Source organism: Molossus molossus, unplaced genomic scaffold (genome assembly GCF_014108415.1).
Source record: "Molossus molossus isolate mMolMol1 unplaced genomic scaffold, mMolMol1.p scaffold_m16_p_3, whole genome shotgun sequence".
Taxonomy (NCBI): Eukaryota; Metazoa; Chordata; class Mammalia; order Chiroptera; family Molossidae; genus Molossus; species Molossus molossus.
The window spans coordinates 25,749,139-25,772,885 of record NW_023425366.1 but is presented as its reverse complement, the minus strand read 5'-3'; positions in this window follow the sequence as shown (position 1 = coordinate 25,772,885).

Genomic DNA, 23,747 nt, shown 5'->3' with positions numbered 1-23,747 from the left:
GCTTAGACTGGAGGCTGTTTGGTGATTTGAATCAAGCATGGCATATCAACCTGTTTCTGCTGACACGCCTCTTTTGAGGGTTACCATATCACACTGTCAAGTCTGGTGGCTTTTTATCTGCCATCATTCCCCCAGGGCTTCTGCTAACTTACCCCTCCAGCACCCTAATTCCCGACATTGCCTTTCCCTGACCAGCTTTTCTTCCTTTGCCTTGCTCATTCTCCTTTCTCTCACTCTAACTTGCTCATGTGTTTTCTTCTTTACAGAATAAAATTTGAGACCTTTAAGAAAGGCCTTAGCAAAAAATTAAGTCATTTTAAAGTGTCATGTTTTCATTAATAAAAAAACAAATGTCTTAGCCCCAGCTTTTTGTACTCTCTCCTATTTGTCCCCCTTGCCCTTTAGGAAGAAGGGGGCATTTTAAAATCATAATAAAGCATGGAATTATGCTAGGAATCCATCACTGTTAACCAGAGAAAGGGTATTTGCTTACGCTGTGACTGCTTTGTGCTGGAGTCTGGAAGACCTCTGTCTGCTCCCATGAGAGACAGAGGGGAACCTTGACTTGGAGGCGTGGTCCTCCACGATGGGTTAGGGACAGAAGTTCCAGAGGCCTGGGCTGGAGCAAATGCGGGAACACTGGTGGTCTCGAGTAGATGAGAAGGGCAGAAAGAGATGGTCCCCACACACTTCTGAGGTCCATGTGAACCCCACTGTCAAGAGACTGAAGGTGCCCTTAGGAAAAAGATAAAAATGCTTTCGCACATCCTTCGTCCTTTGCATGTTTGTGAACATACAGTTTTTCTCCTTGGAAGGACTGTGTCCACCTGCTCTTCCTGCTGTCACAGGGCTGACAGAAGTCTCACTTGTGACCATATAGCACGGTATCTGGTCTGTGGGTTTAAACCTCTCTTCTGCCATTTCACCAAAGCAACACCCCCCTACCCTCCAGAGGTATAACAGATATACACATGCTTGAAGAAACCCAGTGTGCCCCAAAATCTGCGTGTCCTTTCCTCTCTCCCATTGTGTCCCATGTTCCTGATTCTCAAAAGCATCATTATTTTCCCAATCAAGAGGCTTGGGAATGTGCAGTTCTCTTTGGCTCATCTTTATGTCTGACAACTCATATTTGGTCTGCTTCCAGTTCTGTAGCTCGAGGGCCTGTGTTTCATGTCTTTTATCTAGACTCCCTTTTCCATGAACTTTGCAAATGCCCTTATCCATGATTTATTTACCTTGTGCAACAGCCTCCTAATTGGCTTCTTCCTCCTCCTTCTCTGTTCCAAGCTGAATACTATAGCTAGACATCCTTTTTAAAAAGGCATTCCTCTTATCTTGCTATTCAAAAACTCTCAGTTTATATCCATTTGTCTGGTTTCCAGAGCCCCTGGGTCTGGCTTCATGCTCTAAGCGTTCTATTTCTGCAGCGTAACCTCTTCACTCAGGCTAGAATGGACGTAACCACAGGGACAAACCCTGCTGGTTCTTACCTTACTGTCTTTCTTCTTCATCGTCAGCTCTGCCTGTTATCAAGGATGATTTTAAATTCTTGCAGTCTTCTCTCACTACTTTGAAACCCAGCCAGTAGAACTTTCTATGCATTCTTATTGCTTGTATCACTTATTGCTGACTTAGCTAGCATTTGCCCAACCAGGTAAGCCTCTATCTAAGGAAATTAATGTGATTGTCGCTACAATGTTATAACAAACCTGGAACAGGATACCACATTTCCTTAGAGCCACCAAAGAAGGTGCTTTGCCAGGCACTAGTGAGCAGAGTAGACCTCACCGAAGATTTCCAGTGAGATAGGAGAGGAGGTCAATTACACAGGGTGATGGCATTCAATTCCTGCATGGACTGAAACTTGTATCACTCTCTGTGTCTGTGTTAGACCATCCTGGGACCAGACACATTTTCCTCTTCCTGTGTTTACTGGGGTTAGGTATACCTTCCTGTCTGTTTGTGAAACAACACTTAGAGAACAATCCAATGAAACAAAACAAGCAAAACAAAGGGACAGAACTCTTAGCTAGTAGCTCCAGAAAATACTTGCTCCTGGAAGGCAAGACTGTGAACCACTAGGCAGCTTGCTCCCTAGGGCTCTCTTCAAATACCCTCACCTCACTGCCCCATCAACCACAGCTGTTAGGTTATAAATTCTGGCCAGTCCCTACCAGTTCCCACATTGCAAGACCCATCTTGAAATCACCCAGGTTTCAAGACTCTGTATAGATGTTTCTCTAATTTCCCCATTTTGAGACACTTGTGAAGCTCTCTCTGCTAAGTAGTGTTCTCCTTTATTCCAGGAAGTCCAGTAAATTTAGCTTTGCTTGAACAACAGGTTTTTCTGGTGGCTTTTGAGAGATTGATGAGATATTTTTGCCCTGTCTCAAAATCCTTCACCTTCTAGGGTTCTTCTAATCCTCTATCCACATGGCTCCTACCTGACACCTGCCCACCTTTCGCTTTCATGGGCAGACAGTTTAGACCAGCCAAACCCACAGACCCTAGAGGGCCAGCTATCAGGCTGACTTACCTAAGCATTTACCCAAACCAGTGGGCCTCCACCTAAGGAAATTGATATTATTGTCTCCATAATGTTAACTAGCATAGCTCTGGATGGTGTGTAGAGTTTTTATTCTTTTTTTATTTCTTTACACTCTGCCTATCTCAGGAGGTTGAAACAGCTGTCTGGCAGGCAGCTGCTTAAGAAATAGCTTAAAAGTGTAGATTCAGCAGATGGCAGGAAGAAACATTCAAAAGTCCGACTCTACCACACTTCCTCTCTTCCAAGGACAGGGGAGCTTTTTTGTGTGTGTGCGTATAGATTTACACAAGACTCACACTCTTCTCCAACCAACTTCTTTGGGTTTTAACACCACGGTGTGTCAACATCTCTGATTTCAAAAAGAGAAAAAAAAAAGAAAAGAAAAGAAATGAGGAAATCCAGAAATTCTTTGGGATTAACTGGTATTTCTCTGAACCTTAGGAAGGATGGTGGAATTCTTTAAAGCACAAGTGTGCTTTTAAAAGATCCCCATAAAAATAATTTTTAACGACTATAGAACATTCTCTTGTGGCACATTCAATAATTTTTATTTACTATTTCCCTATCAATCGGCATTTTGGTTGTTTATTATGTTATAGAATTTTGAACATTTCTGAAAATAAAATGTTTGCACTCCTTATTATTTCCTTGTAGAATGAATTTCTTCTACTGGATAAAAGGCTATGACCATTTTAAGGGGGCTTTAATGACTCACTGTGCATGGATTTCCCTTTGGAAATTTGAGATGCCCCTTGTGAGATGAATCGATTTAGGGCAGAGACAAAATATGCAGAGTTAATTGTTGGCATTTGCTGCTGTCCATGCTTATATGGAAACCACACTTTTGAACCTCAGTATGGACAAAGTTGTATCTTTGCTTTTAAACAGCAAGCAGACCCAGGGGATGGCAGTCAAACTCTGTCTGCTTAGGGAAAAGCTTTTACCATTTCAGATGCCAGATTCAAGCAATGCCATAATTCTCTGTTTCCCATAGGAGCTGTAGTACGCCGGGCCTCCTGGAGAACATGGAGGCCAAAGGGCTGAAGCCCCTTCCTGGTCTCAGATGAGGCATTCATTCCCACTTAGAAGCATACTCCTATCTTGGAATAATTTTCTGTGGTTTCTTTTTATCAGAACACATTGTACTTTTGAAAAGCCAGACCCCTCTGTCCCATTCCCCATGCCATGTTGATTGAAAGTGGTGCGTTTGCTTAAATTGCCTAACCAAGCAGAGCAATTAGTGCCCAAGGAGACAGGAGGCTGACTGCCTTGCAGAATAATGGTTTTCATGGGAACAGCAGTAAAAACCTTGCACTGAACAAGGAGACCTGCCAGCGACCTTGTTTGATTCTGGCCCTCTTGTTTGGTTTTACAGAAATTGTTTATATTCCCTGATGCTCTAATAAACAGCCCTTTTCATGGGGCAAATCTTTAAAATAGTTTCATTCCTGACATGAGTTCCTATCATCAGTCAGATGCTACAGCACAGAACTATCAGAGAGAAATGTGACTCTGCTATTATCTGGTTGATCCATCAGGAAGCCCCTGGCCTTTTACTTCCTGGGTGAAGTCGGTTTTCTTCAACCACTTGGTCTTGAAATATTTGTTAGTTGGCCAAATGGATCAGACCCTGTTTTGAACACTGGGGATGGAGTGATGGATGAGACAGACAATGTCCCATTTCTCATGGAGCTAACATTCTAGTGGGTGTAGTCAGACAATAGACAGATAAATAATCATGAAATGTGCCAGGTGCTAATAAGGAATGCAGAGAATTAGAACAGCCTGCTGTGATGGTGCATGCCTATCCCTGTTTGGGTGGTCCACGACCGAGGCTCTGAGCTGAATTCTGGATTCTGAATAATAGCTGAGATTGACCTGTTTAGAAGAGGGTTGAAAATGTCAGGCCAACGGATAATTAAGTATAAAGCCCCAAGGCAAGAAGAAGATCTCTGGATTTAATAAACAGAAAACCAGAAAGCAGGCCACACGGCAAAGACTTAATGAGTAAGAGGGTGTGGTATTTATCAGGTTAGATAAGTAGACAGGAGCCAGATCACAAAGGGGCTTGAGAACCAGAAAGAGGTGACTGGGTTTTATTCTAAGTGAGATAGGAAGCCAATGGAGGATTTCTTTTCTTTTTTAATTTTTTAAAAATTTATTTTAGAGAGAGAGAGGAAGGGAGAGGGAGAGAGAGAGAGAGAAATATCAGTGAGAAAGAACCATCCATCAGCTGCCTCCTGCACGCTCCCTACTGGGGATTGAGCCTGCAACCCAGGCATCGAACCAGCGGCCTCTTGGTGCATGGGACGGTGCTCAACCAACTGAGCCACACCGGCAGGGCCCAATGGAGGATTTCAAGCAAGGAGTGACATACTGTGATTTATGTTTTTAAAAGCTGCCTGAGTGTTAACTGTCTTGTGGTACCGATAGGGGAAGCAGAAAGGCTGGGGAGGAGCCCTTCACGTGGGCAGTCCAGGAGAGAAGAGGGATTGACCTCGAATGGCAGCAGTGGAGAGGAAACCAATGCTGAAACTGGAATACGGACTTGTTTTGTTTTTAACAGCAACCAATTCTCCAACACCAACTAGGTGTCCAACAATTCAGTTCAGTTGTGACCCTAACTGCCCAGAGTCAGTGCAGACCCCGCAGGCTAAGGGCCCAGTTCCACAGGACTGCCTCCACCTTAGACACCAGCTGCACTTGGGGTCTCCAGGACACTTGGCCTTCTGCCTGGCTGACAACAAATCTGGGGGTGTCTGCAACACTTTCTGAAGTTCATAATGTGCTAAAATAACTTACAGAACTCAGGAAAGATTACTGTTATTATGAAGGATATACAGTGCACAGCTAGAGAGGTGCATAGGGTAAGGTCTGGAAGGGTTTCCCATGCAGTCAGGATGCACCAACCTCCTGGCATATGGATGCGGAGAGTGTGGTGTTTGATAAGGTTTGATAGGTAGACAGGGGCCAGATCACAAAGGGCCTTGAAAGCCAGATGGAAGTGATTGGGTTTTATTCTAAGTGTGATAGGAAGTTAACAGAGGATCAAATACCATACCCTTTGCAATCCAGATGCGTCCTTAGTGTTATTGTTTCAGAGTTCCAGTCCAAGGGATCCGTCTGGGTCCTTCCAGGAAGTGGGTTTGGCTCCCAAGCCTAAGTGTCCTCTTTGGGGATAGAAAGGAGAGGGGGCAGGACCTCGGGTGCCTTCTCAGATGCCCACCAGCTTCAAGTTCTCCTCGTCAATTCTAAATCTTTCATTCTCCTCCTCACCTGAGCAAACTCCATCTCATCTTGGGGACCGAAAAAAAGGCTCTGCCTGAATATTGCTTCTAACATTTTTTAGGCTTGTACCTAGGCTTTTGAAACTCAAAAACTGAGGATGTCAGCCTGCTTCGGGCTCTTTATACCATTCTTCTTTATACCATTATCTGTCTTTGTGGTTCTCCATGGTGTTTTCATCAGCTAGTCCTTTTTAAAAACTTTGTGTATTGACTTCTGTTCACCAGAATGTAAAAGCCTATGATAATGATTATTTTCAGAACTTAGGACAGTGTTTTCACATAGCTGGTGCTCAATAAATATTTGTTAAAAAAAAAAAACAACGGCCCTGGCCAGTTTGGCTCAGCGGTTAGAGCGTCCACCTGTGGTCCGGAGAGACCCGGGTTCGGTTCCCGCTAAGGGCATGTACCTCGGTTGCAGTTTGTCCCCGGGCCTGGTTGGTCATGCGGGTGGCAGCCACTCGATGTGTCCCTTTCACATCGATGTTTCCCTCTCTCTCTTCCTCTCTCTCCCTCCCACTCTGTCTGTACAAAAAAAACAACAACAACAACGGATGGCCCTGGCCAGTTTGGCTCAGCGGTTAGAGCATTGGCCCGTGGACCAGAGAGTCCCGGGTTCGGTTCCTGCTAAGGACATGTACATTGGTTGTGGTTTGTCCCAGGCCCCGGTTGGGGTTGTGTGGGTGGCAACCAGTCGAAGTGTATCTCTCTTACATTGTTGTTTCTCTCTCGTGTCCTGCTGAGTCGCCCCTTTCTCGAGCCAGTGACCCACGTGGACTCCCACAGCTACGTTGAAGCGAGAGCTATGGAGCCACAGATCCCAGGATAAAAGCTTCGATTATGTCAAAAAATGTTGTCTTATTACATATCGACACCAGATTGTAACTACACTACTTACAAGTTTATTACGAGGATGGAGTTGGTAGAAGTGTCTTTCTGGTTCCTTTCTGGCAGGTAGATTTCAGTTCTTGATGTATTTGCCAGGAGAAACTTGGCAGAGATTGGGAGGTAGCATGAGCGTTCATCAAGAGATCGCTCCGTAGAGATTTTTGTTCCCTGTCATATTCTTGTGTTTAGCCCGAGTCACTGCAAAGACCTTGTTTACATTCCTCTTGAACACTCTTGATATACCGGTTGCAAAGCCTCTGAGGAATGCAATGAAACACGCTAGTGGGAAAAGGACTTGACGTTCATGGTGGTGTTTTTTTTTCCTACCAAATATATAAGAAAAATGCATGTATAGATAGATTTATTTTTTACAGAAATAGTATTTTTCCTAAGTGACTTTATTTTAAATAGAACTATAGCTCTTACGTTTTTTAAAAAATCTGAATTGAGTATTAAAGAACATAGATATTTTGAAAATATGTATTGATTCACTCATGTATCTCTAGTTGAGGCAAACACCATCAGACGCATCGTCCACGGGAGGACACCACAGGCAATTCCTAAGATCATAAGTCTTTGTGAAAATTCTCCTGGGTTACAGACAGGAGAAAAATTCAGAGTTTTCTTTGAGAGCAAGTACAGCTTTCTCATAGATTATAAGCACCAGTGAGATTCATATTTTAAATCATATGTTTATTCTTAATACTAAATAACTCCTTTGCAGTCACTTAAAAACACTTGTATTAACAGACCCGTCGGTCACAAGTCAGATGTCGGGGGTTGAAAATGTAGCTTGTTTTTGCACATTCTGGGGTGTTTGGAGATTGATTTCTAAGAAAAGCTATGTCTTTCCACATAATTCAAGCTCATATCAAGTCTTCCCTCGCTGGTAAGTCCTGGCTCAGATGTTTCTCATTTTATGCAGCATTGCTCCCTGCAAGATGAAACTCAACTAGATCATCTTGTGAATGTACTGGACACCCTGCCATAAATCACGAAAGGCGATCTCTTCTCCAGCCCGAATCACTACCTCTAATGTAGCTGACTTTTAAATCTGAATTCCCCGAGGCTTGACTTAAAGCTTGGCTCTCAGCCAAGCTGCCATTAGGCGATGTATGCCGGTGACTCCGACACACTCTGTGTAATTGCCCGCAGGCTCGCATATGGTCCCAACCAAAGGACCAGACACATTTTTACATAATTTTGTGGATAAAAAAGACATGTTATGAAAATTTTATTACAATGTCCACTTTGCATTAGCTGTTATTGCTTTTGTGCATTTAAGAAAAGTAATAATATAGGTCCAGTTAGATTGGAGAGGAAAATGTATTTCTATCCTTTTCATATTTTCCCCTTAGAGATAAAGCACAAGTATGGGATCATTTGGTCACGTGGCCACACGGATCATGACACATTGACTGCAGATACATTCTATGCCTGGTGATCACCTTCTTGCCCTCTTTCTACATTTGCTGCCAAATGAAGCAAGTCATCAGTGAGATGTTCTAGGAGATGACAGAAGGGCTGCATTACAGGGTCTCTGTGCTTTAGCTCCTGTTTTATAGTTTTGTGGCTCATAAAAGAATGCAGACTTGCTCCACAGTCCAGCTCACTGTGGGTGTTGAATTGCCAGTATTATTCTTAATATGTGGGGACTAGTGTTTCCTGTTCCGTTGGAATTTGGAAGAGATTATAGTTATACTCTAAGATCAGTTAATATGGGATTAGAATAACATTATACACAGGATTCTTTAAAAAGACAAAAATGACTCTTAGGACCCTCTAGCCCACTGTGTTCCATTAGCTGTGTTACGAACTACCTCTGCAGGGAGGTTCAGTCTGCTTGGAAAATCAAATAAAGGGAGAGTCACCCGGCTGACAAGTATACCCATCTAAACACTGTCTCGGGAAAGTGAGTTTAGTCTAGAAGCCACAAGTACTAAAGACCCCAAATGATGCCACTGTCCCTATTCTAGAGGTTGTAGCCCAGTAACATTAAATTTCCTATTAGTCTCACGTCTGTTTACTGATTCCAGCCTCACCAGGCCATTCAGAGAAGACAGCTCTTTCTTTCTCTTGTAGTTTACAGGGCATTTCTCAGTTTAGTGAGCCAGCAGATGCTGACACAGGCCAAGGGCTATGTTCACCTCTTATACTTGGTTATTTGTGATATGCACCTGAAAGACAACAGATCTCACGTCCAGCATACAGAAAAGAGAAGTTTTAATTGTTCAGTGAGTATTCAGTGGGCACCCCTGCTGGGTAATGCCCGTCTGCAGGTCCTGTCGGGAGAGAGCAGGGGATGCCACACCGGCTCAGGGCCAGTTTCCAATGGGAATACCTAGCAACCCCTTCTCCGGCCCCTCCCCACCTGAGTCTTTCTCAGTGTCTGGTATGGCACTGTTGTTGCCAGAGGCCCTTTCAACCCCTGAAAGTCTTTGATAATTTTCATTAGCTTCCCGGGTGGGAACATGAGGCACCAAACTGAGCTCTGCTTTGGCAGATGAAGCTTTTGAAAACTCTGAACTACAAATCACCGCTATTGTCCACGTCAGGACCGCACCTTCCTTGGTGGTTAGTGCCTGGATTTTGGGAAAGGCTCCTTAGCACCCAGTAGCATTTGGCGAACAGTTAATTAATTGTAAAATATTAAAGCCATTTTGGAGCTAGAAGAAGCCTGAGATTATCTGGTATAACACTTACTTTTCTGAAGAAAACGGAGGTTCAGAGGTTAAGTCCCTTGGCCCAAAACATTTGGCCTGATTTATTTGCTTGCTTTTACTTGGGGCAAGTTTCCAGCAGCTTCTTAGAGGGGTATCTTGTTGATCATGTTGCTTTTAACACCGATTGTGATACTCCTCAATGATGAATACTCATGAGGCTCAGGCAAACTCAATTTCACTGAAATTACACTAGAAGGTACAAAGCACAGTTTTAAAGAAGCAGAAAACATTGTCTTGTAGGAAACAGCAAAGTCGTCTCGTTCTGAAGAAATCAGTGGGGCAGTCACCTCAGGAGGAAGGCATTGGCCCTGCCTGTTTCTGGGACCCTGTGCATTTTTTTTTTTTAATATATATTTTTTAGTCCTTATCCGAGGATATTTTTACATTTATCTTCAGACAGAGTGGGAGGAAGATAGAGAGAGAGAGAGAGAAACATCGATGTAAGAGACACATCAATTGGTTGCCATCCGTATGACACCAACTGGGGCCAGGCACTAACCACAACCGAGGTACGTGCCCTTGGCTGGAATCGAACCCACGACTCTTTGGTTCGATTAGAGCAGGCCGATGCTGTAACTGCTTAGCCAAACCGGCCAGGGCTACTCTGTGCATTTTGTAGCATCAGCTTGTTACTTACTGTTATTTGTGTCATTCAGCTTCCTTGCAGTCTAGTCATGACAGGGAGCCTCCAAGACACAGCTGTGGCAGGCAGGCTGCTCCGTTAGCCCACCATGGTCACTCCTCCTGGTTCCAGGGCTTTGTGTTGTTCTCTCCCCTTGCTCAGCTGAGCCTAGTGACCTGCTTCCAGCCAACAGAGGGGATGTCACTTCCACGAGTAGATTACAAAGAATTGTGACTTTGATGTTGCTGGTAGACTCACGCAAGCCGTCTCAGCTTGAACATGTCGATGAAGCAAGCTGCCATGATGGAGAGGCCGACAGGACAAGGAACTGAGCATGGCCTCCAGCCAACAACAATGAGGAACTGAGATCCTAAGTTCAACTGTCTGTGAGGAACCGATCCTGAAAGAAATTGCCTGAGCTTGGAACCAAAAATTTTTTTTTCCCATCTGAGCCATAAGGTGGTCACAGCTCAGCTTCCACTTGATTACAGCCCACGAGAGACCCTGAAGTGAGTGGGTGTAGTGAAGCCACGCCCAGATCCCTGGCCCACAGAGGTGTGAGATAACAAATGTGTGTTTTTTAGTTAGTACGTTTCGGGGGTAATTTGTTATGCAGCAATAGAGAACTAATGCAAGAGCAAAAAGGGTAAGACAAGTTTGTAAACATAGGCTTAATTTAAATGCATTACTGGTCATACTAATTTTTGCATTACATGTGTGACCTTAACTTGGCTATTTCAACAAGAAGAGCATTTTAAATGAAAATGCATCCAGATGAGAACATGCAAAACTCCTCTGCTCCTTTTAAATCCACAGGGGCAACAAAGCAGCATTTGTGAGTTCATATACAATTTGAATAGCACAAGACTATGCAGATTAGAGCAATTTCAAAATGTGGAGAGAAGAGGAAGTGATATGTGCCATCATCATATTAATGACCACACAAATCATAATAACAATTATTTATGGAGCTCTTGACATATGCTAGGTAATGTGTTTTTTTTTTTCACCTGAGGACATTTTTCCATTTTTTGTTCAGAAAGAGTGAGAGGGAGAGAGAGAGAGAAACATTGACACTAAAGGGACACACTGAGTGGTTGCAACCCGCACGACCCAACCAGGGCCGGGGACAAACTGCAACCGAGGTACAAGCCTTAGCGGCAACTGAACCCGGTCTCTCCGGACCGCAGGCCAATGCTCTAACCGCTGAGCCAGCCGGCCAGGGCAATGTGTTAAGTTTTTATGGATCTCATTTCATGGAATTCTCTCATCCACTGTAAGATTGAAGTAGGTTGTCCCGATTATCTAGCTGAGGAAAACGACATTTTGGCAATTTTCCCAACCAGTAGCTCACAGCAGCAGTGACATTGGGACCCAGTATGTCTTGTCTGAAAGCCTGTGTTCACAGTTTAAAAAGTTGTCTAAAGTGACAACCATTTCTCTCCTCTGCTTTGTTCAACCAATGGGAGCAGGTCATTAAAAATGCGACCTTTGATTTGTAAAAGAAAAACAAAAAAACTCTCAAAACTTTCTGATTTTAAAATTGACTGTTTCCCAAAGAGCATGTTTGCAATTAATCACATTCTGCCTTGTGATTTCTTTTAACGCTTTCCCTGTTATGTTAGTTTATTACTGTTTGACTTTTAATCTCACAGATTATTTTTTTTCTGTTCACAAATACATTCCTTGAGGACAGAAATACTTTTTTATACTTCAGTGACCCCAGCATGTCTAGCACTGTTGTGTACAAATAATGGATCCTTTCTGATGGATTTGAGTTCCTCTGAAATAAAAACACTAATAGGCCAAGAGATTGTGTCTTTCTAGGCAATACAGTCAGCTTTGGATAAGGGGCCCGTGTCTTCAGGAAAGAGCTATGGCTCTGGTTGTGCTGAGAATCAGGAGAAGTTACCACAAGCCCAGCCCTAAGAATTCGCTCAGGGGCACCCTTGCTCCTGGGCCGCTCCTGAGAGGGTTAAAAGGTAAATTAGCATAACCAACCACCCTACTTTTCTCAAGACTGAGGGACTTCCCAGCATTTTCAGTGCTAAAACTAGGAAAGTCCTAGACATACTCCCATTTATATATTGAATCCCAGATCCCCAAATGTGACTATATTTGGAGTGACAAAGTAATTTAGGTTAAATGAGGTCTTTAGATGGGGGAACTTGGTGCCCTTTTGAGGAGACTCCAGGTCCTCTTTCTCTTCTTGCCCGGTGAGGACACTGGGAACAGGAGGGCTCTCACCAGAACCCGACTGCTGGCACCCTGATCTGGGACTCCCAGCTTTCACGACTTTGAGAAATAAATGTCTGTTGCTTAAGCCACCCAGTCTATGGTATTTTGTTACAGCAACTCAAGCAGACTAATACAAATATGCATTTGGTGGGGAGGGGTGCTGTTTGCTACATTCATGTGGCTTGTCTTTTCTATGAATTTAAACTCAACCAACCAACCAACCAACTAACTAACCAAATCCCGGATATCTTAAAAGTGTACTATTATTTAATAAGTGTTGTGTTTCTTATCAGAAATGTTAGCTAGATTTAAACAGTCATTTTTAGAATTAAAGATCTAACAGTACTTTGAAGGTCATTGTCATCAATATTTATCTGTGATGTGCAGACAGGGCTCCTGGGTCTATCCCATGTTACAGATCTCCTTTGAAGTCCTGGTGAGTTTGGCCCACTGAGCTGCCATAGAGGATGCACAGAGGAATACAACCAGGGAGTTAACATGCACTACATGTCGAAGAGGCTGTATCAAAAACTCACACACCAGGCTATTTAATTTGTTGGTCTGCTTGGCAGAAAGATACCTGCTGAGCAGGGAGGGTTTGAAGAATCAGAGGGAGAGAAATATAAATGAGTATAGTTCAGACTGTTATTTCTTGGCTACACTCACACATGGATGAACATTTTTTCTACCCCAGAGTTGGCATGCATCTCTTGCTCCTTTCTCTGAGCTAGTACCCTGGCAGCTGAAAGTTAGTGAAGAAAATCACACAATTGAGCTGACTAGTTTTTTACTTTCAAGTTTTTTTAAACTTCCAATTGGCATGGCTTAGTAGTTTTACTGTGTTTCTTTAGTAGGTGTTCTTTGACATTTGCTGAGGTTGCTTTTTCTTACCTTCCTCTTGCCCCCAAGCTGCCACATCTTCTCCTTCAGCAGATGACCTTGCTTCATTCTATATGAAATTAAAAAAAAAAAAATGCTATCAGACCTAATCCTGCCACTGTCACCACCAATGATGACAATCTACCTCCATCTGCACCCATACCTTCTTCTCCTGCTCAGTTATGATGGAGGAAGGGGTCCTCTTCCTCCAAGACCAGTCATTGCATGTGAGCTCGGTATGCTTTTTTGTTCTATGTAAGCAGTTTCTGAATTGGCTCCCAATGATACCAATCTCCTGGTGTCACACCCTTGTGCAATCCCCTCCCTTAGAGTGTTCACTGGATTTAGTGACTTGCTTCAAACGAGCAATAGATAGCAAAAGTGCTGGGTTGCACTTCTAAGGTTACGTTATAAAAGGCTGTGACTTCTGTCTTGCTGCATTCCCTTTGACTTGTTCACTGTGAAGAAGCAGGAGTGCAAATGGTGTCATTAGGACCCTGTCTCTCTTCTTTTTTATCCTCACCCAAGGACATTTTCCCATTTTTTGTTCAGATAGAACGGGGGGGGGGGGTAGAGAGAGAGAGAGAAACATCGACATGAAAGGGACACATCGAGTGGTTGCCACCAGCATGACCCATCCAGGGCCGGGGACAAACTGCAACCGAGGTACATGCCCTTAGTGGGAACCGAACCCGGGTCTCGCCGGACCGCAGGCCGATGCTCTAACAGCTGAGCAAACCGGCCAGGGCAGGACCCTGTCTCTTTAAGTGTGGGCTCCATTGGTGTTATTCTGAGGTCTGTTCTTTACTCGGGGTGGCGATGATCTACCAGCATCTCCAGGTTTCTATCATCTTCATAGACAGAGTAATAGACCATAGAGCTTGCAAAACAGAAAAACAAGTTTGGTCTCTGAGTTAAAACCTTCTCATTGTGTTTGATAAATACAAAGTTAGATATCTTAGTGTATATTTTCCTATAATTGGCTATTAGTTTTATATGACCTTTTTCTTTTCTTTTTTTTGACTCCCAATTTGAGTTTTTCAACTTTACTCCAGTTTAATACTTCAATCTAGTTGACATAGATGAGGAATTGACTAGGCACAACTCAGTTCCTTGGAGAGAGAAAGAGATGATTGTTTTAGAAGAAGATGCAGGATTTTCTTGCTGACCTAACATAATATTGACCTGAGAGAAGAATGAAAAAAGAGCTGGTGGTCTTGGAAACTGGCCATACTCTAGTCACTTTCTGATGTGGGCAGTCCTAATTTGGGTGGCCACAGTATCCTGCAGCCCATAGCTGAAGTAGTGTTTAATATTAGCCCTTTCAGAAGCAAAAGCTTCCCAAAGAAATCAGAGGCGTTTCCCAGGTCCACATGTTTCTGATCTGTCCAGGGGCATGGGACCATGACAGGTGGCACAGGCTCCATCACAAAGCGGCGTGTGAGTACTGTTCTCGTGAGAGCCCGAATGCTAGCTGGGAATTCAGAGGATGGTGGAGAGTCGTGTTCATCTGGGCAGGAAACTCTCTCGTGTTCCTCTGGACCTCTGGTGTGCACATGGCGTGTGATAAGCACTAAGTGGGTATGTAGTCACTGACTTGAGTAACTGGATCACCTGTGGTTACTGGAGGTGGGAGTAAAAATATATATATACTAGCCGAATAGCTAGCTGCTTGCTGAATTTAATTCTCATACTCTGAAAAATCTCAGTACATGTTCCTTTGTATAATCAACTGATATTCAAATAACTTGTGATAGCTACCTAATTGATTCTAAAGCAGTAATTTGAGTCTTCTAAAAAGTTGTCTAATGTTTTCTTTTGTTAGTCTGTTCTGGGGAAATGGGTCACAGGTGTTAATTACTGGGTGGGGAGTCAATTTTTTCTTTCTCTTTTTTAATACAATGATGAGCATGTTGCACTAATATTAAATAATTCTTAAAAGTTTTTCAATAATTTGGAAGTTATTAACATTTGCTAAACCAGAAGATTTTATTTAGTGCAAACACACAGCCAAAGACAACTGGCTTAAGTTGTTGAATTTCTACTTACGTTGAAAAGCTGTTTAAGTCTGAAAGTAGAGAACATGTAATTACTCCAATGCAATGCTAATGGGACTTCGAAAAACTGGTCATCCTGAGTGGTTAACTGCATGGTTAAGAAACAGTAAAGGCATGGAGATCGTGAGCCTTGTCCAGTAGTGATCTCAATTTGCACTTAGGTTCTGCAAAACACTAATAGGTTAACTGAATACCAGACAGCAGTGAACTGCCTGTGATTTGCATCTTTACATAGTGATTAAGAATTGAAGAAATTAGAATGTCATATTTATAACACTGTTGTAATATTTATAACACTGTATGGCCAACATATCCCCTCTATTTCCTGTACTTGTAAAGGTAGAAAGACAGAAAGGGCCACTTTCTTCACTTATGCAATTGAAAAGTATTAATTTTGTAACAATTTTCCAAAGATTGCTTGCTGTTAACATGTAAAATGGTACCAGAAGCTTTTCATGTATTATTCACACTGTAATTTTGGTTTATTTCCTTCTAGACATCTTTTTATATGTTTTAGAATAGTTACATTGTTTACCATGACTTTTAAAAAATCTAGAGTTATAAAGTGTTTATAACATTAGTGTTTATGCTTATGTCTATAAAGCAAAAAATATGAAAACAAGATTAATATGAACTATATATTTTTATTTTTTATCCTCACCTGAGGACATTTTTCCATTTTTTGTTCAGATAGAGTGGGAGGGAGAGAGAAGGAGAGAGAGAGAGAGAGAGAGAGAGAGAGAGAGAGAGAGAGAGAGAAACATTGATGTGAAAGGGACACATTGAGTGGCTGCCACTCGCACAACCCAACCAGGGCTGGGGACAAACTACAACCGAGGTACGCGCCCGTAGCAGGAACCGAACTTGGGTCTCTGTGGACCGCAGGCCAACACTTTAACCTCTGAGCAAAACTGGCCAGGGCTAATATGTACTATATTTAATGGACACATGGCACTCTTAAAAATATTGGTTATAAAAATAAAATGATTTATTTAACAATCCCCATACAATTGGCTACCTAGACTCTAGTTTTTGTTTTTCTTGTTACAAATTAGATGAATGTTATAATGCATGTTTTGTTTTTATAATGCACATTGTTTCTTTCAGGATTTTGACTATGTTCTTAGAAAAACTACAAGGGCAATTAGTAAGTGAAAATTTATAAATCTTCTTTTAATAAATTTGAAGCAAATATTTTTCAGGACCCAATTTTTTTCAAGCGACATTAACTAGTTTAGAAATAAAAGGGGAGATGTATTCGATGGAAACTATTGTAAATATGTACCTGCAGGAAGAGAACGTAAATCTGGATGGCTGGACCAGGGATTTCAATGTCCCTGGGGGCTTTCTCTGACTGTTTCTTTCCAGGGCCCAGGCTCAGCCTCATTTCATTCACTACTGGTCAACTCGTTGTTTGTTTCATCCATAGGGAACACAGTCTCCCCAGACTTTTGGACTCCCCCCAGTAATGAGGGATTAGATTTAGATCCAAGAGGAAAGGTCTGGGAGAACTACCTTAATCTTGGTCTGGCTCAGTCAGGGGGCTGCTATGGGCCAGTGCACACTCGCACAAGATCCTGTAACAGAGACAGGAGTCAGGTCCATTATTAGGTCTATTTCTCTGGACCGCAGGCCGACGCTCTAACCACTGAGCCAAACTGGCCAGGGCCATATTAGGTCTATTTCTAAAGAATAGAGAACATAGGTACGTAGGTGAGCTAAGTGTCTTGTTATTTACTTCCGTGCCTATGATCACATTACCTTATCAGTTGGCAGTTCTATCAGGAGTATATAAAGGTGCCAGTTTTACTAATCCTTTACCAGTATTGACTCTTAAAGTATTGTAATTATGATTATTTTTAATATTTTCATTCTGTTTTAAGACTATTAACTGGGCACATTTATGCAACCTCTTATTCACCCCAATTTCACTAAAATGACATTCAATGGGTACAACAGGAGTAAACTCATAAGGTCAGTTGACTAGCTACCTTAATTTCATCTGCAATAGTAATTTCCCCTTGTCATGAAACCGAAAATTTTTACCGGTTCAGAGGATTAAGATGCAGGCTTGTGTGGGTAGGAGGGGGACATTATTCTGCCTACCATTTGTAGGGAATTTTGAAAAAAATACAATTCCATGAAAATAGGAAGTAGACAGTTTCTTTTTTTATTGAAAGTATTACAGATGTCCCCCTTTATTCCCCATTGACCCCCTCCTTCCCACTCCTACACCCCTCCTGCCGTCCTCAGCCTAGGACAGTTTCTTTTTGATTTGGTGGCATTCATATGTTGGCAGAATCTCAGACATATTAGGTGTTCAGTAGGCATTGTTTGTTGGATGTTTGGAGGAGAGAAATAGAAGACAATGACAACTGGACCCAGTGAGGTCTGCAGGTCCTGGAATGTGGATACCTATTTATTTATTTATTTATTTTTTAAATTAAATTTTTTCTTTATTAAGTTTTAGAAAGAGAGGAAGGGAGAGGGAGAGAGAGAGAAACATTGATGAGAGAGAACATCGATTGTCTGCCTCCTGCATGCCCCCCACTGGGGATCGGGCCCACAATCTGGGCTTGTGCCGTTACCGGGAATCGAACCTGCTACCTCTTGATGCATGGGTCAACGCTCAACCATTGAGCCACACACACTGGGCATGTGGGTACTTATTTAGAAGCATGTGGAGAAGTTCCGCTGGAGACAGTGTGAGTGAGAGGCCGTGCAGCAGAATCTTGCTTTCACATATTTGCTCTCTAAATATTTTAGAGAGAGGAACATGGAAAGTAGTACCCCAGGAAATTTGAAATGTGTGTGATAGATATTGGAAAGAAAAAGAGGCGAATCTAGAACAATAACTCGCATTATTTGTGGTCTGGGTCAGAGATGCCTTTTTCAGGTACCTATCTAATGTTGGTGAGGGTGTAGGAAAGGGTTTTCTTTCTACTTTGTATAGGTATAGATGGTGATCTGTGTTGAGGGAACCCCCTTCAAGGTCCCAAATATGCAACTGGACTGTGGAATTAGAAGAGGCTGATGTGCCCATGGAAATTAGCTTAAAAGATTTTCAAAGGTTGCTACATGGTACAGGCCATTCAGTAGGTTTTCCTTAGAAACTTTTTTCTTCTCTATATTTCTTCAAAATAAAAACAATTTTCCCTCTAGTTTAAGCACAATGCTAGGTTAGTCTATGACACATCAACTTTACAGTGGATGTCTGCTTTATTTTTAAAATTCCATGAACCTTGAAATACATTCTTTTTATTTAGTGTTCTTTATATATGCGTAAACAAAATGTTCTACTGAATCTAAACAACCCGAGCTTCAAATTTTGAATAACTATGAGAAAATCCAGTACCAGAGATTCAAATGAAACACACATGCAAACTCAGATGTGGTTCCTTCCTCCCAAAGCTGACTGTAACGATCAGCTATTTATTTAATTGCAATTGTCTCAGGATTGGGGACAGAAAACTTCCCTGAAAACCTACCAGGATGTTTTTTGTTTGGTTGAGGATGAGTAGCGTTGACACGTGATAGAAGATATCTTTTGAATTATCTTGAGAATAAGAGCCTCAGTTTTATGAGCAGGGAGTTTCAGTATGTTTTGTGTCATGAATAATCCTACTTGACATGGTTCATGACCCTTTAACATTTTGAAACACAGGAAAACTTTTAAGTCTTCATAAGGTAAACAAGTAGTAACATTTGTTTCTTTTCATTCAAATTTGAAGTATTAGACTCTGTATTACATACAGGATTTTAAAATATGGCTTATATTTAGGCTTCAAGAATATTGTAGGAAATAAAGCTTGGTGTTCTGCTTCATAATGACATTTTGACATAATGACATAATGACATGTATGTGTATTTTCATTACAAACTTTTAATTTTGGAATAATTTTAGGTTTGCAGAAAAGTTATAAAGATAGTATATAGAGTTCCATATGCTCCTCCCCTGGGTTCAACTTCCCCTCAGATAATTATCTTACATTACTGTGGTGCAGTTTTCAAAACTTAGCAACCATGACTGTTACATTTCTAATAACTGAACTCCATCTTGTATTTAGATTTCCCCATCTTTCCCTAATACCCCCTTTTTGTTCCAGATCTCATCCAGGATCCCACATGGCCCTTAACAGCCATGTCTCCTCAGCCTCTTTTCTGTCACAGTTTCTTTGTCTTCTCTTGTTTTTCATTATCTTGACAGTTTTGAGAGTATTGGTCAGATATTTTATAGAAAGTTTCTCAATTTGGGTTTGTCTGATGTTTTCCTCATGATAAGACTGGGTTAGAGGTTTGGGGGCAGAAAACCACAGAGAGTAAATGCTCTTCTCATCGTGAAGTAACAGGGGTTACGTGATGTCCACGGGACTGATCACTGGTGACGTTCAGTTGATTGCTTGGTTAAGATCATGCTTATCGGGTTTCTACACTGTCAAGTTATTATTTTATCCTGTCTTTGGACACCCCTAGCATTGTTGTCTATGTCCATTGGTTATGCATACATGCATAAATTCTTTGGTTCATCTCATCCATCCCTCCACAGTCTGAACCATATTCCTTTCTTTCTTTTTTTTTTATCCTCACCCGAGGACATTTTTTTTTGTTCAGGTACAGTGGGAGGGAGAGAGAGGGAGAGAGAGAGAGAGAGAGAGAGAGAGAGAGAGAGAGAGAAACATCGATGTGAAAGGGACACAACGAGTGGCCGCCACCCGCACGACCGACCAGGGCTGGGGACAAACTGCAACCAAGGTACATGCCCTTAGCGGGAACTGAACCGGGGCCTCTTGGGACCGCAGGCTGATGCTCTAACCGCTGAGCCAAACAGGCCAGGGCTGAAACATATTCCTTTCTATGTCTCTGGGTCTATTTTGTTCATCAGCTCACCTTGTTCATTATATTCCACAAATAAGTGTGACCACGTGGTATTTGTCTTTCTCTGATTGGCTTATTTTACTTAGCATAATACTCTCAAGGTCCCTCCATGTTGTCTCAAAGGATAAGAGATCTTTCTTTCTAAAAGCTGCATAGCGTTCCATTGTATATATGTACCACAGCTTTTTTTTTATCCATTCATCTATTGATGGACGCTTGGGCTGTTTCCAGATCTTAGTGATTGTAAATAGTGCTGCTATGAACATAGGGATACATATATTCTCAAAATCATATTTTGATAATGTTTTAAATGTAAGAATTTTGCCCTCATTGGAGCTGCAGTTTGTGCATATGGAGAAAGGAAGAACTGTACACAAAGGCCCAGTGCAAGCTCTTTCTTGTTGTCTCAGTCCTGAGTAAAGAACACGTGGTCAGTGCTATGTTGACACTCTTGACTCTTTTGTCTAAAACGCCCAACCATATTGACCTATGCAACATTATGGTGGAAGTTAGTGGAGGGAGATTTGCACATTAGTTTGAATGTATTTTCATCTTCAGATGAAGTGAAGCTGAATTCGAAAATGGAATATGTTAAACTCTTTGATTTTAAAAGTTAAGGTATGACAAACTTCACATAGCTGCACATTTGCATGTCTCAGTTTCAACTGTGTTTTTGCTCAGTGGCCAGCTGATATGTACGTTTCACTCCTAATTGGCATCACTGCCTCCTTTCTTGGACCTTCACGTCCATCCCTAGAACAGATGTTAGGAGTTGAATTGTGTCCCTTCCAAGTTCATATGTTGAAACACTAACTTTGGTATTTCAGAATGTGACCTTTGCAGATGCAATAAGTAAGATGAGGTCGTTAAGGTAGGCCTTAAGCCTATAAGACTGGTGTCCTTATAAAAATAAGCAATGTGGTCACAGAGTCAGACACATAGAGAGAACTCCATGAGAAGATAAAGGCAGAGATCGGGGCAATGTTTCTACAAGCCAACACCACCAAAGATGGTAGAACACACCAGAAGTTAGGCAAGAAGTATGGAGTAGATTCTTTCTACTCCAACCTGGAAGGAACCAACCATGCTCACACCTTGATCTTGGACTTCTGGCCTCCAGAGCTGTGAGACAGTAGATTTCCATTGTGTTAGCCACCCAATTTATCAAACTTTGTTGCGGTTCCTCTAGGAGAGCAATACAGTAGATAATCAAAGTTGGACTGAGCAGCCCAGCTTTTGTGACTCAAGCCTTGGCTAATTGTTCAGTTTTATCTCGGTCATAGACTTCAGAAGGAATCTTCAACTCCTCATTTACTATAAGCCCTTCTCAACTAGAAACCTCTACTAAATATTCACTTAGGATTGTTCCACGGTGTGGACCATATTGCAATTTGTATTATTTTTGTCCATATTTTCTTTGCCTCCTCAAATCTCCTTCAAAACCTGACAGTTTTGTATCTACTGACCCTATTGTGATGACAAACCGATGCTGACTTTGTAGTCAAATTTCTGCCTACTTTCTCACGGTTGAACCAATGACTGAAGCATTCAGCTTTGCCTTCTGATTGGTCATAGGAGAGGTGAACTGTATATATATATATATATTTCCTGATAAAGCTGCATTATCTTCCAAGGTGGAATAAAATGTGGTTGTTCATTTAGCAGCTGGGTTGAAAAGGTTTTTGCATTTTTCATCTGAATCAAGCCTATGTCATTTCCCTGTCAGCCAGGGCTCCATGGACCACCTGGAACCTTGGAGGTCTAGGGTGTGGATAATTCTATACAGATGTGCCTGACACCTAGCAGGCTGTGGCAAATGTTTCTCAACTCAGAATATATTCCCATGAAAGAACTAATTGCTTAGTTATTTGAAATTTGACTACAAAGTCAGCATCGGTTTGTCATCACAATAGGGTCAGTAGATACAAAACTGTCAGGTTTTGAAGGAGATTTGAGGAGGCAAAGAAAATATGGACAAAAATAATACAAAGTGATAGAGTGGAGAGTGGAGAAAAGAAGTGGTGGGTGACTGTATTCATTAAAAGAATTTGAAAAGTAGCTCCTTAAAAGGTCTTATCATATACCCGTACTTCTCTGGAATAATTCAACTTATTTCTTAGGCATGTCTGTTTATAGTCTAGGGAAACAGGACCAACTAAGTATCATTATGATTATTAAGCATTTTAAGGAACTGAAATGTGGAAATAAATGAGTAACTCATAGATGTCCCCCCCACCTTTAAAGTTTTATTGAAATGTAATTGAAACTAACATTTCCCTAGGAAGGCAGCTTGGGCACTTGAACAGGCAAATGGAAACTTGGCACTTTTGTATATTTCAACAAGTGCTCTCAGGTATAGTTTTTACTAATTTGGAGGTTGTGGAGAATGAAATGCAGGAGCCCTCCCATGTGTCTCCTTTGAAGGAGGAAATGCAAAAGATGGGCAAGCTGGTGCACCCTAACCACGGAGGGTGAATACAGCTTGTTCCCTAAGTGAGAGACCTCTGGAGAGCAGACTTTGTGAACATCACTATTTGAGGGCTATCACTGAGGAGACCAAATGCAACTTGAGGTTTGCATAGCATATATTCTGCTGAATCCACTTCCTATATTTTATTTTAATCTTTTCATTTTCTGAGCAAAAATTCGAATTCATCCTCAAATATGCCCATTCCATCTCTCTCTCTCTCTTTTTCTTTTATCCTCATCCGTGGACATTTTTCGATATTTTGTTCAGATAGAGTGGGAGGAGAGAGAGAGAGAAAAACATCGATGTGAAAGGGACACATCGAGTGGTTGTCACCCACACGACCCAATCAGGGCAGGGGACAAACTGCAACCGAGGTCCGTGCCCTTAGTGGGAACCAAACCCGGGTCTCTCCAAACTGCAGGCCGACGCTCTAACCGCTGAGCCAAACCGGCCAGGGCTCCATCTCTTTTTGTAGTGAGTGTATTTTTAAGGAAGAAACTCCCACTCTGACTTCTCCAACTGTCCATTTTTTGTCTCCTATCTGGAAGTTACTGCAGAGTCTGGATCATCTGAAGACAGTTTGGGGGCAACCTCTCCCTCTCAGAATGGCTCCAAACCTTAAATTGGGAGGTACTGAGGGAGTAGAGGAAAGTATTTTCAACAGCAAAAGTAAGCTAGGATAGACAGATGGATGAGAGATAGATGGCGTTCTGAAGACCTAAGGACCCTGTCCTGGTGACGTTGTCACATCCTGGAGCACACTGCTGCTAGAGCCAGGCTGAAACTAAAAAAACAGGTGAAAGGCAGTGAAAGAGGCTTATAGGAGGAGGTAGAAGTAGAACAAAATTAAGGAATATAAACTAAAATAAAACGAGGGCAGCATAGCCTGGAGGAAAGGGACAGGGGCAGTGAGCGCCCACAGTGGAGATGGACTTTACCTGGGCTCTCAGTGAAGGGCAGGTGGTGGCAGTGGAGGACCGCTGCCAGGTGTGGCTGGAAGAAGATGCTGCGGTGTAGAAACTCACCATCCTACATGTCTTGCTTGGCCCATCATGAACCCGATCTATGACGGCAGGATAAAATTGCTGTTCGTAATTATGATCGTTAGCTATCAGGAAAATTATGCTTGTATATTTGACTAAGGAAGGAAAAAAATTATA